Source organism: Lepidochelys kempii, chromosome 7, assembly GCF_965140285.1.
Source record: "Lepidochelys kempii isolate rLepKem1 chromosome 7, rLepKem1.hap1, whole genome shotgun sequence".
Taxonomy (NCBI): Eukaryota; Metazoa; Chordata; order Testudines; family Cheloniidae; genus Lepidochelys; species Lepidochelys kempii.
In genome coordinates, this window is record NC_136386.1 from 90,709,194 (window position 1) to 90,724,295 (window position 15,102).

The 15,102-nt window shown below is 41.9% G+C and overlaps 1 protein-coding gene across 1 annotated transcript in view; it reads right to left on the reverse strand.

Annotated features, from left to right (window-relative positions):
* ATAD1 (ATPase family AAA domain containing 1) overlaps positions 1–15,102 on the reverse strand; it is a 448,477-nt gene that overhangs the window by 242,099 nt on the left and 191,276 nt on the right. The window lies entirely within an intron of this gene.

Genomic DNA, 15,102 nt, shown 5'->3' on the forward strand with positions numbered 1-15,102 from the left:
CTCCCAGTTTAGTATCATCCGCAAATTTGCTGAGAGTGCAATCCACACCATCCTCCAGATCATTTATGAAGATATTGAACAAAACCGGCCCCAGGACCGACCCCTGGGGCACTCCACTTGACACCAGCTGCCAACTAGACATGGAGCCATTGATCACTACCCGTTGAGCCCGACAATCTAGCCAACTTTCTACCCACCTTATAGTGCATTCATCCAGCCCATATTTCTTTAACTTGCTGACAAGAATACTGTGGGAGACCATGTCAAAAGCTTTGCTAAAGTCAAGAAACAATACATCCACTGCTTTCCCTTCATCCACAGAACCAGTAATCTCATCATAGAAGGTGATTAGATTAGTCAGGCATGACCTTCCCTTGGTGAATCCATGCTGACTGTTCCTGATCACTTTCCTCTCGTGTAAGTGCTTCAGGATTGATTCCTTGAGGACATGCTCCATGATTTTTCCGGGGACTGAGGTGAGACTGACTGACTGAGGATCCTCCTTCTTCCCTTTTTTAAAGATTGGCACTACATTAGCCTTTTTCTTTCACAGCTAGGCCCTATTCCCTCATCTTACCCTGTAGGCCCCAGAAACATTCTTGACTGAACAATTTTTAAACTTCTAGGACTTCTGAGTAGAGAGAAGTAGCGTACAAAAACAGCCAAAAAATAACTCTCTGTAGCTGCTTGAAAAAATCCTGCAATTACCTAAAAAATGCTTTGCAAAGCCACAGCCGACCCATAGACCTAGCTGCACAGCAATCAGAGTGTCTGCTCCCATTAGGAGTTTCATGGCTTCTGGTAGGTTTTGTTGCTCCCAGTTGTAATCACATATGGTTTTGTGTATGTTAATTTCCTTTGTTTTTTAACCACAGCACATATATAGCAAAATGCGTAGCATCTGAAGACTCAGTAGCGTCTAAGAGGTGATCATGAGCATAACAACACTGCTCACGTGGTTTTGTTATAGAAGTCTGTGTAACCATCTGTCATCATACTGCTGCTTGAGGTGGTAGTATATAAATTGCTGTAATAAAATCTGTTTAAAATAATGAAAGGGGCCTCTCCCTCCATATCCCCAAATACATTTTCTGTGCCCAATCTGGAGAGCTCTTGGGTTTCTCTGAGATCCTTCATCTGCTTGCAGTGAGAAGTATTGTGTCTCCATTGTCATAGCAGATACTGGGTTTAGTCTAAGTGATATACGTTACTCAGCTGTCTAGTGCCTTTTCAGTTTATATTGCTGGCTATGACCCAAAGAGCCCTCACTTCTGTTGTGTAAATAACTATTGTATTAGTACCACTGTATAGTAATACTGTGGTAACTTAATTTCATAATTTTTTTTCAATTATGTGAGCCACCAAAAGTTTTTAAAGTAACAAACGTCAATATTTGTTCCTGACTTTATGCCGTGAAAAACATGTTCAAACGTTTCTGAAAATATCAAATACTTTTCATTATGGGCAAAAACTGAAAAAAGCCTAATTTATCTACTACACATCTCACTACAACTAGATATATATTCATTGCCTTTACCTTGTATAGGCACTGATCCTGAAATTCTTACTTACAAAATTAGTGCCAGTGAATTCCTGGGACTGCTTGCATAATTAAGTTCTACCCATGGGAATAAGCACTGCAAGGATCAGACAGACCCTTAATGTCTACTCTGTGACACTTACCAACTCTTGTAGGTATTCTTAGATCTACAAAGTGTTTTGCTGTGGGTGCTATTTGTTAATTTCATTCAGCAGTGGGATGGAGTTATAGCTGGTAGATGCCCAGACTCTGAATATGTTCACTCCCATCCCATTCAACCACCGGCTCCAGGAATTTGGGGACTTAGGAAAGCTAATGAGGAATATATCAGCAACCCTAAACCTTATCATGAGGTTAAATCTATACCTGGGATTGTAACTCCTGGTGCCAGAAGACAATGGTCAATGTGATAAAAGTAGGGAGTAATATTTATCTAAAATATTTTACCAGGCAGTCCGCTAAGGCAAACGTCTTGTTTACAAAGACAACCTAATGAGCTAAGGCATTTTTGCTGCTGGTTAGAGGGGGTTTTACTGAACCCATCAAATATGAATTTAACCTCTGATCTTTTGAACACAGGCCATGGAATCAGTTTTTCTATAAATCACTTATAATCAGCTCAGAGTATGTGTAAATCAGGTTGAGAGAGAGAGAGAGAGAAGTGCTGTTTGCAGATAAGCAGCACTATCTCATTCAAACTCTCCTGCTTAACCCTCTCTTCCCCCTCTCCATCCTCCATCATTTCATTTAATCAAAGTTCAAGGGAGAACATTTGAAAGAAGCCAGAAAAATCAGAGCTCTGAAGGGAAAAGTTATTCCCTAAAGATGGATTGTTATCAATAATTTTCAGCAATCACTTCACCCAGACCTTTCATGTTAATTCACACAGAAAAGAAAAATGGCCCGAGGAAATTCCTAGTTCAGTCTCATTTACACTTCTGTGGCTGTGAGTTAAACAAAGAGGATTATGCTGTTAATATGCTATATATTAGTTCCATATTCACCACCTTTTGTAATATAGAGCTTCTGCTTTCATTCACCAAATGGAAATAATAAAACTTGAGGGTGCATTTTAATGAGGTGTATAAATAGTAACTACCAATCTATTATGCCTGTAAGGCTGAAGTATCTCTAATAAAAATATGCTCAAGCATGGATGAACCCTGCATCTTCTGCTGGTAATGGCCAATTGGGAATACGAGTTACTTCTCTGTAGCAGATGTGTAGCTCAAAGTTCACCATAAGTGCATTCACATAGAGAGCACAGCATGTATTGTTCTGTAAGAAGACCGAGCTTGGCCCTTCAAGAAACTATGGAACAACTAATTTCATTATTCTGAAAAAGAAAAAGAAGGGGTGGGGGATAAAATTAACCCTCTCTGAGCATTCCTTGTGGGGATTTCTTTTTGTCCTCTTGATATTTAAATGTGTACTGTTTTCATCAGAAGAAACAGTGTTGTGTGCATATGTCCGTGCAAGAAAGCTGCCTGGGTGTAATACACAGTATTCACTTCAGCTTTTGTGATCAGTATAAAAATTCATTTTAAACAGATGTCCCTTTCTAAAATTACTAGTTTTACTGGGCACAAACTTGGCTGGCTAAAATGGAGTCCTTTGAGTTGACAGTAAATCAATGAATGCCACTTCGGATTTTTGTCCGTAAATAATTAACACCAAAGAAATCCAGCTCTCTAGAACATACAACATGCAACAGAATTAAAAAAATTTTGTTGGCTTTTTTCTTACTTTGTGGACTATGAGGGAACCACCAATTGTAGAAGAACAAGGGTGGAATGAATGGGTAAATCCCGTAAGAAAGCTCCTTCCTCCAGTTGCTTTTAGATGATATTGAGTAGATGCCTCAGAGAAAACTCAGGGTTTGAATTTATATGTAGTCCAAGTTTGTTACTATAAAGAAGCTTTGGTTGGTGGGACCTTTGCATACAGTACTTACTCATTCAATTCCATGGTGCCTGAGCTTCATTTACAGGCCTGAAACACAATGATGGACCAAATAGGTGCTGAAAATAACAGTATTCAAAAGTCAAAGCCTACGGTTCTGGAAAATCTACTCCTTGTCTCTTCAACCTCTTCTCCCTTCAGCAATCTCTGTTACTTTGTGCACTTTATCAATCAGTTAGAGCCAGGCAAAAATATCACCACACCTAACATTCTTACAGAGAATAAAATATCACCCACCCTCCATGAACTATGCTTTTTTTCTGTTACAGGAAAAAATATAAAACATTCTGGGCGAAATGCCTGCTCTATTGAAGTCAATGAGGCCAAGACTTCACCCTCTGAGTGTTGCTAATGTTTCTTTCTCACATGCTGTACAATATTGCTTAAGTAAAAGTTTCAATAAGTTTTATTTTCAATGTAAAGAACAAAACTTTAGTGAAATTGTTCTTACAAACTTCAGTCTCAAAGACCTGCATAACTTGTAATGAATGAGTCATAGCGGCAGGGACGTAGGCCCACACCCTCAAAGATATTTTTAGTCACTAAGTCCCCTTGCTTTCAGAAGGGGTTAAACAGCTAAATACCTTTGAGAATCTGAGCCTTAGAGCCTGACAGGACTATATTGTCATCCAATTTTAGGAGGGCAATGCAGCAGTTGAAAGTACAGTGAAGTAGAGGATATATGGGAAAGGTGGCAAAAGAGCTCCAAAGGGGATTAGAAATGCTCCCCAAGACAAGTCAAGGTTCCTAGCTTAGGGGTAGTTTGTGTTTGGCCTTCCATGGGTGGTTGAGAGGACGCAAGGTGGACTATTGCCCTTTTCCCACTATGGGCAGTGGCTAGAAACCATCCCACTGGGAAATGCAAGCTCTGCTCTTGACTAGGCCTGTTGGTGGTGTGAAGTTAACCTTTTGGGAAGAAGGAAAGAGAGATGGAGCAACAGTTGGGTTATGATCTCATTCCTCCTCCATAGCCCCTGACTGAGTTCACTTGGTATGGTAAGGGAGTGCACATGGGACCATTTCCAAAAACAAATAAAATCACGGAAGGGTGGTATGCTCCCTTAGGAGGAATTCTGACTGAGTCAGCAGCAGGAATCCTTCCTGGGGCTCCTGTTGCAGCTTGCCTCCAGCTTATGCTTCTGGTGCCAGCTGTGGCTAAAAAGATACGAGCTGATCTTTAATGCCTCCCAGATTTTTAACAGTATGAATTGGGACTAAATTCCCTTTACTTGATTTTACATTGTGGGTGAAATGGCTCAGAATTTGTCAAAATATCCTAACTTTGTATTTAAAATTTTTTTCCTAGTGCAGTTCAGAAGGTTGGCTTAGCTCTGAATACGGACATCTTAGCAGGCAGAAACAATTTCATGAGTAGTCTAAGCATGAGTGGTCCTGGTATCCAAAGGAGAGCAGGCTATGACCCCCTACACAGAAAAGGGGACATTTTGCTATTATTTGTATTACTGTAGCACCTGGGAGCCTCAGTCATGAACCAGGGTCCAATTGTACTAGGTGCTGTAGAAACAGAACAAAAAGACAGTCACTGAGAGCTCACATTCTTGAATGTGTGCACCAGCCCTATGGAGATGTCCAGCCAAGAACAGAATTTGGCTCTAGAATTTCATCACTCAGTGATTTTTATTTAAAGTCTTAAAGACAGGAAGGAGCAGTTTTGGGGGCTGAGACTGCCATTATTATGTGTGTACATAGCCTAGTGCGATGTGGCCCTAACCTGGTTGCAGCCCTTAGATGCTACAGCAATATACTTGTTAAATATTACCACTACAACTACAGAATGGGCGATTAAAGCAGTGATTAGGGAGTCAGGAGCTCTGAGCTATACTCCTGGGTCTGCCATAGGCTTGTTGTGTAATTTTGTTAATATCTCTGCTTCCATTTCCCAATCTGCCAAAAGAGACTAATAGTACCTACCTCACAGGGATGCTGTGGGCATTAATTTACTAATGTTTGGGGCATCTGCCGTTAGAAGGTCTGGTTAGAGCATTATTACTTAAGCATTAAAAGAGGTACATATTTAACTTTATTCAGAGTGTTAGGAGATGAAGCTAAAGTAGTAGCTCCTGAAATGGGGGTATTCCTAGACCTACCCAGTGGGTTCCATAGCAGAACAGTTTGAGTCAAGACGGAGTCAGCAGTAATAGCAAAATAGGAGCGTTTCAGAGCACCGGAGAATATAGATTTAGGCTAATACAGGTTTGCCGGGTGTCTAAAAGGTTTAACAAAATGCACAACAGATGTAGACATTTTTAATACCTTATCAATAATACTGTGAGATTCTCTTTGTTGACCTTTTACATGTAAGAAAAGAGCAGTTGGCTGTCATGTACTTGTAATAAGCCCCAGACAGTCTCTTTCTGATTGGCTTGACTGAGGAGCTGCTTCTCCTTAGAGTATGGCCCTGCTCTGTAAAGGGTCTGGAAATGGTCTCATGAGTATATTTATTTCCCTCAGTGATTTCCAAAGTGAATTTCAGGATGTTGGACCTGAGTCTCCAGTTCTCCTTTATGCTGCACCGGTAATGTAAAAGGGCTGAAACAATACCTCTAGTGCAGGCACTTCCTTGGAGCATGTGAAGCTGGCATCCTTGGCTCTACGCTAACCATCTTGTAACCACCAGAATAGGAGGCATGTCAAGGCATGGCTGTGGGGAAAGTGGCATCTTAGGAGTGGCTACCGCAACAGCTCCTACAGACCAGTGCCTTGGGCTGCATTAACTGATGCCAGGGGCGAGGCAGGACCCAGAATGTCCCCACAATATGAAGGGGGCAAAGTAAATCCAGCTTGTACCACATTCCATTCCTTTGCTGACGGTAGCTTGGCTGGAATAGAGAATAAGGGCTCTTTGTGGGGTGTGATAGTCTATGGGGTGTGCTCATGCATCATCATAAAGGTGTCATAACAAATCCAGATGTCCAACTCTGCGCTCAGTTATACTTGTGAAAAGTCCTTGTTTGTAGATAGAAGCTGGCCCTGGAACTTAACACACAAGTTTGTCAACAGTGTGAGAACCAGAATGAACTCCAGCTCACTCTCCCATAGCTATTTGGGTCTGTAGTGCTAACTGGAGTCAAAAGAAGCAACAACGTACTTCTGTCACTAAAGTAAGCAGATATGATCCTGAATACAGCATGAAGAGCAGATCTACTGGGTAAGAAGGTGCCGTTTTTATAGCCCTTTTTCCAGCATAGAGCTGCTCTCTAAGGATCTTACAAATCAACTAAATAAATTAATACTTTGACATAAAGCTTTTTAAAATCAAATCAGTGAGATATAATAGCTCTCCAAGCTCATTAATATTTGGTATAAAAAACTTTTGCAATGTATAAAACAAAAAGGGAAAAAAAGAATTGCTAAATTAGTGTCAGAAGGTTACTTTTTTAAGTCTCTGTGGCCTCCTGAAATCTTATCTGTTCATTATGAATCTGTTCCCCAAATGGCCAGCACATGTTGAATCTTGCTGTCCTCTGAGCTACAGGAAGAGGCCTCTGATGGGTTAACCACAGTAGAGCTAAAATCTTTTCAAGTCACTTGAGAAAATTTTTCTGCCCTACAATGGATACTGTCATTGTCACTGAAGCAGCAGGGAATCTCTTCTGACTAATAAAGGGGTCTAGTTTCATCTTTCTTTTCCCTGGCTGTTTTCATAACTCTGTACTTCTATTCTAAACTGAATAAAATGTAGACTTTAGTGTAAACACTGCAGCAGAATCACATAACACAGATCTGAAGCAGCTCCTAAAATTACAGCTGTAGAGCAGACATCTCGGCAGTACACTCTGCTCCTGCGTGCATTACTCCAACTGCAGTTGAGTGATGTCATCCCTTCTCTTAGCCCTCTCAATTATTGCTATTCTTGTTGTTTTCATAATGTCTGGAAAGTTGTCTCTTACTCTTGTTAGAGCATTAGTTGTCTGCAAATTCCCACCACTTTCTGAGCGATTCACTGTACTGCTGATGCACTCCATTTACAGCCAGATTTGCTCCCCCTTCTTTCGATAGGGATTGAACTACTTCATATGCAGGGACAATGAAGGCAGAGCTTTCACTGGAGAGAAATGAATATTCTCACTTCTCCTTTGCAGAAGGAAAAACAGCTCTTCTACTCTCCAAGCTTTCCCACCACACCGAAGAATACCAGAGCACATTATAAACTCAGAGTATAAACCTGTGTGGGAAAAAGACTCCAGTTCGCTGCAATGTAAAAAGAACAGTTTGTTCATACACCTGCTTTTTTATCTGATCTTTCATGTGCAGAAAATAATTTACTTATATACTGTTCAAAGGCAGCACATTTTATGTAATTAATCTGTACAGCTCGGGCAAACTTCAGAGGCGATGTATATGGCAATATGTGTTACACTCCCTGACATTTACCTGCACCCACTTACTACTGTGCAAGTAATGCCAACTTGTAAGTAACATGTCAGTAAATGGGTGCAACTAGATGTCAGGGAGTGTACTGTTTGAGCAACATAAAGGCAGATTATTAAAACGCGCTCAACTGGCTACAGGGGTAGCCCTGTGGCATAGGAGAATTCTTGGCTGGCTAACAGCTGGTTTAGTCAGCCTGAAGGCAACTGGCTCCAGTGTAGGAAGTGTGTGGGGGGAATGGCCATGGAGAAGGGGCATGACTGGAACACCTCTGCACTCTGGCTATTTCTTGCAGTGGACTGTTGCCTTTGGGGCCATATCAGCAAAATCCAGTTTAGAACAGCCCTGTGGCTGCTCTCCAGGGTGTGGGTTGGCTCTCAACTGGCCTCAGACCGGCGAGAGGGAGGTGGACAATCCCTACCTTCTCTGTGTGTGGTGGATGGGGGAATTAATTTCATAGGGGCAGGCTGGTGGGTATTTGCACTGCTCCCGTCCTTGAGTGTTCTGCCTTGGGAGAGTAGCTTTGAAGGGTAACAAAGCACAGGTGCCTTGCCAATGGCTGCTGCCTAGTGGTGTGCAGATAATGAGTGCATCACTCAGATGCTCGGGCTATGCCTTCTCCTCAGCCAGCACCAGCCATTCACAACCAACTCTCCAAAGGAGACATTAAGCTACTGAAAATCATTTCCATGTGTAATTACTGCTACCAGCATCCTCAGCTATGGGTTATACTAGTGGAATTTGTGATATCCCAGGGCTGCATGAAGCCCAGTTTGGGACAAGTGGTAGTTGTTTCTCAAGAGATAGGACCACAGATGTGACCTAAAGTGCATGGAATGAAATCACAGCGGGGATCTGAAGCACAGTAGTTAGTCCTATCCTTTTCAATTAAAACTTAAAAACAAAACACAATTCATTGTTGTTATAGGACACACTAGCTATTGAACTACAGTGCTAAAGGAACACAAAGCAGGCTGGTCAGTTTCATTTTCTGTTTCACATTCTGGTTCCAACTCACTACCCAAGCCCTATCATGGTGGGGTTGGAAACATCATAGGGGAATATTTAAAGAAAACAAATGATTTTGACTGACATGAAAATATTTCCATTCCTCTTATGTTTTGTAACCCCCCTTTTTGGGGGGTGGGATGGGTGAGTGGGAATCAGGCTGACTTAACTATTGAAAAAACAGGTACTGCCAACAGCAAGGATTCAAAATTCCTGACTCAGGCCTCCCAAAGCTGAGAGATTGGCTTAAAAATCAAGAGATCAAGGGATTCTTTTTATTTGCCTTCTGTTTTCTGAGCCTGAAGGGAGCATGTTTTCAAGCCTTTCTCCCAGATCATGAAGACTAAATATTTCCTTTAAAAAAAAAAAAAGAAAGAAAAGCTGAGATTTGCACATAACAGCATGACTCCAGGAATTGGAACTTTAAAGAAGGCACTAAATACAAAATGGCAAAAGTTGGCAATACTGAAAACCTGGGTTTTGGACTTAAACTTCCACACAATGTCCCAATAAAGAGGTGGTAATTTTACAAGGCCAGTAGCTATTATGGTGACACATCACTGACCTGCTGGAAAAAGAACATCTGCAGGTCCATCTCTTTGTATCTGAACTGTTCAGTAATTGCAAGTCATTTGTTTTCTCCAACGATCTGAGACAACTACACACATTATCCGCTCTCTTCAGTAGTGGAATCAAGTGTTAAGGAAAAGTCATTGCCTGTAGCAAAAATAATTGGCAGCTGCGTTCTGCCTTGCATGCTGACCTTCAGTCTGCTGGCCTGGCTGCAGGACCAAGACATTTTATTTAGCTTGGTGACTGAGGAAAAAGGTCAAGAAAGTTTGGGAATTTAAATTAAATGTGCTAGACAGAAAATGACAAAGAATGATCCTCTCTCCTTCTTCTGTCTTCTTGTTTTCCCTTCCTAATCTGTCCCTATCCCCCATTTATTTGTGTCTCTCTTGTAGCTAAAGAAAGGTGCTGGGAATAGGCTATGACCCAAGTGATCCAGGCTTGCTTGGAGTAGAGACCAGTAAAAGCTGACCTATATTCCAGTGACTAGAGTTGAGCAGTGCATTATTGGCCAGAACCAGGGGTGAAAGTAACTTAAAGAACTTACCGGTACTCTGGAGTCCTGAGTGGGGGGGCGTGGCCTCAACTGAAAGAGGTGTGGCCTCAACCAGAAGAGGTGGGCCTTTAAATACCCAGGCTGTTAAATCACCCCCAGAGCTACTAACTGCAGAGGTGGCTGGGAGCCCCAGGGCTCAGGGGCGATTTAATGGGCTGGGGGCTCCAGCTGCTGCTACCTAAGTGGAGCTCTGGGCCCTTTAAATCACCACTGGAGCCCTGCCGCCGCTACCCAGGGGCTCTGGCAGCCGGGCTTGGGTGGCAATTTAAAGGGCCAGGGGCTCTGGCTACTGCAGGGAACCTTGGGCCCTTTAAATCACCAGCCTGAGGAAGCCGGTCCGGTCCAGCACGGTGTACTGGCTCTTGTCGGTACGCCGAACCGGACCGGACCGGCTTACTTTCACTTCTGGCCAGAACCCTTTCCAGACAGACTGGAAATTGAGGAGTACAGCCAGCTCTGTGCACTGGGCCCCTAGATGTTCAACATTTCAGGACTCTGGAGCGGCTGTGAAGCACTACCAGGGCAATGCTGTAAGGCAGCTCACAAGGGGTCTAGAACCCCATGGCTAAAACTCAGCCACAGTGTATAAATTCCCTAAAAGAAGGAAGGTAAGAAACAAGATGGCATTTGTTTACAGTAGAAACTCAGAGTTATAAAGACCTCGGGAATGGAGGTTGCTTGTAACTCTGAACGAAACATTATGATCCTTTCAAAAGTTAACAACTGAACATTTACTTAATACAGCATTGAAACTTCATTATGCAGAAGAAAAAATGCTGTTTTCACTTTATTTTTTTTAGTAGTTTACGTTTAACACAGTACTGTACTGTATTTGCTATTTCCCCCCCTCTCTGATGCCGCCTGATTGCATACTTTTGGTTCTAAATGAGGTGTGTGGTTGACCCGTCAGTTTGTAACTCCTGTGTTCATAACTCTGAGGTTCTACTGTATTTACGATGGTTTCCTCCCAGATTTTCACTTTTAGTACATTTGTCTGCCCTTACTTAGGCATAAAGTAAGATACCATAACTGTCAAAGGGTGTTACAACAGCAGGAATATTGTATATACACAGCCTTGCTTGATCTCTGTTCTGTGGAACATTCAAAAGATGTGTTTGTTTTGGCTTGCGAGTTCTTTAATGCTTCCATACATCACGTTTTAAAATCAAGCTCAAATTGCAAAATGGGTGCCGTGTGTACTTTTTTCCAACATTCTTTAAATGTCTTTTGCCTATTTTGGGAAAATTTTTGGCACCCTTACTCATGCTGAATTGCACTTAATCACACAGGTAGTCCCAGTGGGCTGCAGAATTTGGCCCTTAAAGATCAATGCATTTTTCTTTTAAAGATTTTGAAAGGCACAATCTATATCAATACAGATCTGAGCAAAAAATAGAGGTAAGAAAGGAAGGGCTTTTCAGCTGAAGAGCAGGTGATGTAGGAGGTGCCATCCAACTCGACAGGAACTGTGTTCTAAAAAAGATAATTTCAAGTTGAGCTGTGGTTTACCACAATGTTCTCGTGATCAGCTGAGCGGTCAGATGTCAGGGGTGACTGAAAAAAAGTTCATTTTCCCACAGTAGAGAGACACACAAACCCTGTGCATATAGGAGGAAATCACTTTTACATTTCAGATCTTGGCTGCAGCAAAGCTTAGAATTTTTTTCTCACCCTTGTGACTTATACCTCAACAGACCTGTTGAAAAACGCTGTTTTTAATTTCATTGGCATAACGCTTTCTCTCATTCTATTATTTTATAACCATATACAGCCTTTCAGTACGTTCATTCTGTGCACACTCCCATAGAGCAGTAAGGCACAAGAGCTTTAAATGCTCTCCTTACTGCCACAAGGCTGGGCTCAGAGAAAAAGAAAGGTCCTACGAACTCAGGGATATTAACTGTCTTGTCACTTAATGCTCTGTGCTTCCTAGACATTTAACGCTCCCCAACGGGTCAATCATTTGGCTTTGACTAACCTACGCTGTATCCCAGTGGAAACAACGGGGCAGCATTAAAAGACTTAGCATGAGGTGTGGAACTCAAAGGGTTAAAGCATCATCTGTGATGGCAGAAATAGCTTTTACCACTAATTCTTCCTGTGCTGGGTAAGTAGTTTTAATACACTTCAGTTCTCTTTTATGATTAAATAGACTTCATTTCTAATTTAGTGAGATCACTGAACAGTGTGTCAAATAGGACCGTTGTTAACTCTATTTATGATTTTAGATGATAAATCTAGTTAAAAAAATTCAGAAATTAAGTCAAGACCAAAAAAGCACATCATTTGAAGGTTTCACTGAAATATTTTACACAAGGCCTAAGACAGACTGCACCAATCCTCCTATAAAGAGCCATGCCAAGAGCTCCACTTTACTGATCCATTTTTCTGAAAACTGACACTGACGTCTTGTTTTTAGTACTGTGCATTTTTCATAACACTCCAGTCTCAGGAAGCTTTAGGCATGTTTCAAAATGGTGCAGCTGTATCATCTCTGATACATGTTGTTTTGACCGAAACTGTAACCCAAATGAGAGAATTAACAAAATTATAGCAGAGCTGATACTGAGTCTGTGCAGTAGCATCTACAGAACAGCAGCAGAAGGTGACATCATTGATATTTCAGGATTTCAACTCTGCAGTGCAAAGCAGCTTACAAACTGCACATCAGAGTCAGAACCTGGATTAAAGACAAAAACAGCCCTCACTTCTCAGTGGCTCAAAATATTCAGAGTGCAACAGCTCAGAAATATCCCTTCTTCCCTTAGAGATCATTTGAATTGCCAAACCCTATCACAAATGCCAAACCCAATCTCAAACTCTTAATAACATGTTATGAGTCTCACAGCTCATTATTTCACTTCAAAGTCATTTAGCATAAGTTAAATCATGAAAAAAAATGTTGCCCAGTGATGTGATGCTTAAAAATAATTGCACAGTTCATGCTATGTCGATTCAGCTACTATTTCTGCATTTTTCAAACAGGAACTTGTCAGTCACAATGATTTGCAATTTTGGTGCAACTGTTCAGAAATGTGTGTGTGTCTTCAAACTGTTGCTCTATCAATGTATAACAGAAGCATGGAGGTATAATCTCTCTCTCAGCTGATGCAGCAGATCCACACACTGGAAAAAAAGACAAACTTAACAGTTTGGCCCACTGAACTGACATTTGTGGTTTTCATCACAGAATTGTCTTTCTACAGGGAATCAAACCCATAGAATCACAGAAATGCAGCTCTAAAACTGATCTTGTGCAATTAGGAATAATGAGGGCAGAGAATTTTTGCTCATTCATAAGGAAAGGCATTAGTGAAGAAAGGTGGGGGAAGAAAATCAGGGGGTTGAATGCACTCCAGGATGTTTTAGGTCTTCACCACAGGGCTTCTTGTAACATATATGCTATGTAACTAGCACCATTAGAATAAGTGGGAGAGTACAAGTATGGAGAGATTTTTGTAAAGCAACTAGAATACATATGGAAACAGTTAATGGGAAAGGCAACTTGACAAAGAGTAGAGATAATCTTTAATAAAATGCAAAGTTATTCCATTCTAGGGAATACAGAGGCTGATATAGTTGATATAGGGACTGATCCTAAAAGAGGCTGACCACCCTTTTCTCCTAATATTGGGCCCCAGACGTTTTATCCAAGCAATATTAAATTGCAATCCAACTCTAGGAAGCTAAAGGGAACAAACTGGGAAGCAAGCATGTTTAGACAGAGACTGTTCTTCCTTTGTAGGGTTTTTGTGTTGTTTCTTTTTAAAAATAGCTTAGATTTAATCCGGCTAAGAGGGAAATGAATCTGATTGGTGGGGTGGAGCAGGTAAAGGAATGCCCAAAGGCTGTGTCTGCCCCTCAGCTGAAGTATAGGTCCAGCTTTTACCGTAATGATTCCCAGCCTCTGAGTCCCATTGGATCCACTGCTGCTCCTTGATTGAAATAGTAGTAGAGGTCCATAGTACCTGTCGTCAGTCTTGTTTAATCCAGATATTGTAAAAGTCACCCTCACCTTTGTCACCTTTCACTTGTCTGCTATAAGGTGAGCTAGAAGCTCTGACAGGCACAGAGTGTGTCTACACGCCTCCTGAGTGGGTGAGCTGCTGTGAACCAAAACCAGCTATGTTCAAGTCTCCCAGCCCAGGGCAATTAGAAATACCTACCAGCTATGCTAGAGATATTTCAGACAGACGGACCAGGCCAGGTCAAAGCAATCCAGGTCTCTAGGCATACCTCACATGGAAACCTGTGCAGTAGTGCTCCGGCACTGTGGCCTCATACTGCACTGTTGCCTCTGCTTGGGTTGGAGGTGACAGGGCCCCCTTGCGGCGTTTCACTCCATAGTCTTTATGAACATATGCTTATGATATGGATATGACATAATGGAGATATGCCTTATGCAAGATGGCTCATGTGAGATATCATTGGAAAGGTTATGAATTACTGGATGTGATTATCCAATCTGTATGCTTATATCAGTTCTGTATCTCAAGTTAGGAATATTGACTGTGTCTTTATTTCAAATGTGCTACGTTGGGTGTCACCCCCAACTAGCCCTTCAGGTACAACAGTGGAAAAGCCAGACAGGGCTAATGGTCCATTAGCAGAGACAATGGACTGTGAAAGAGGTTAGTCTCCCTGTGGATGTACCAGACAGCCTATGAGTAATGGCTGCCCCAGCCCTGCAGAGACATGGGTCTGAGCCACCTGGTACCGGACCCACCCCTTGGAATGCCAGTGTTCTTCCACTGGGAGATGAAGGGTTCCCACCTTACACAAGAGCTATATAAGGCAGGGGAGTGACATCATCGTGGTTCTCGTCTGCCTCTCCACCCAAAGAGACACTGGGAAACGCCTGGGAGCAAGAACTGAACTGTGGGGAGAAGGGTTGAACCCAGGCTGGGAGGGTGTCTAGTCTGAGAGTGGAAATACCTGGAGTCTCAAGCTGCAGCCCAGTGTAACTGCCTTTCAAGACTTTCTGTAATCTACCTGTGACAATGTTTAGGGTGAGAAATTACTATTTGTAACCAATTTCTTTAGTGAAACAAGCTTAGTTTGCATATTTTGTTTT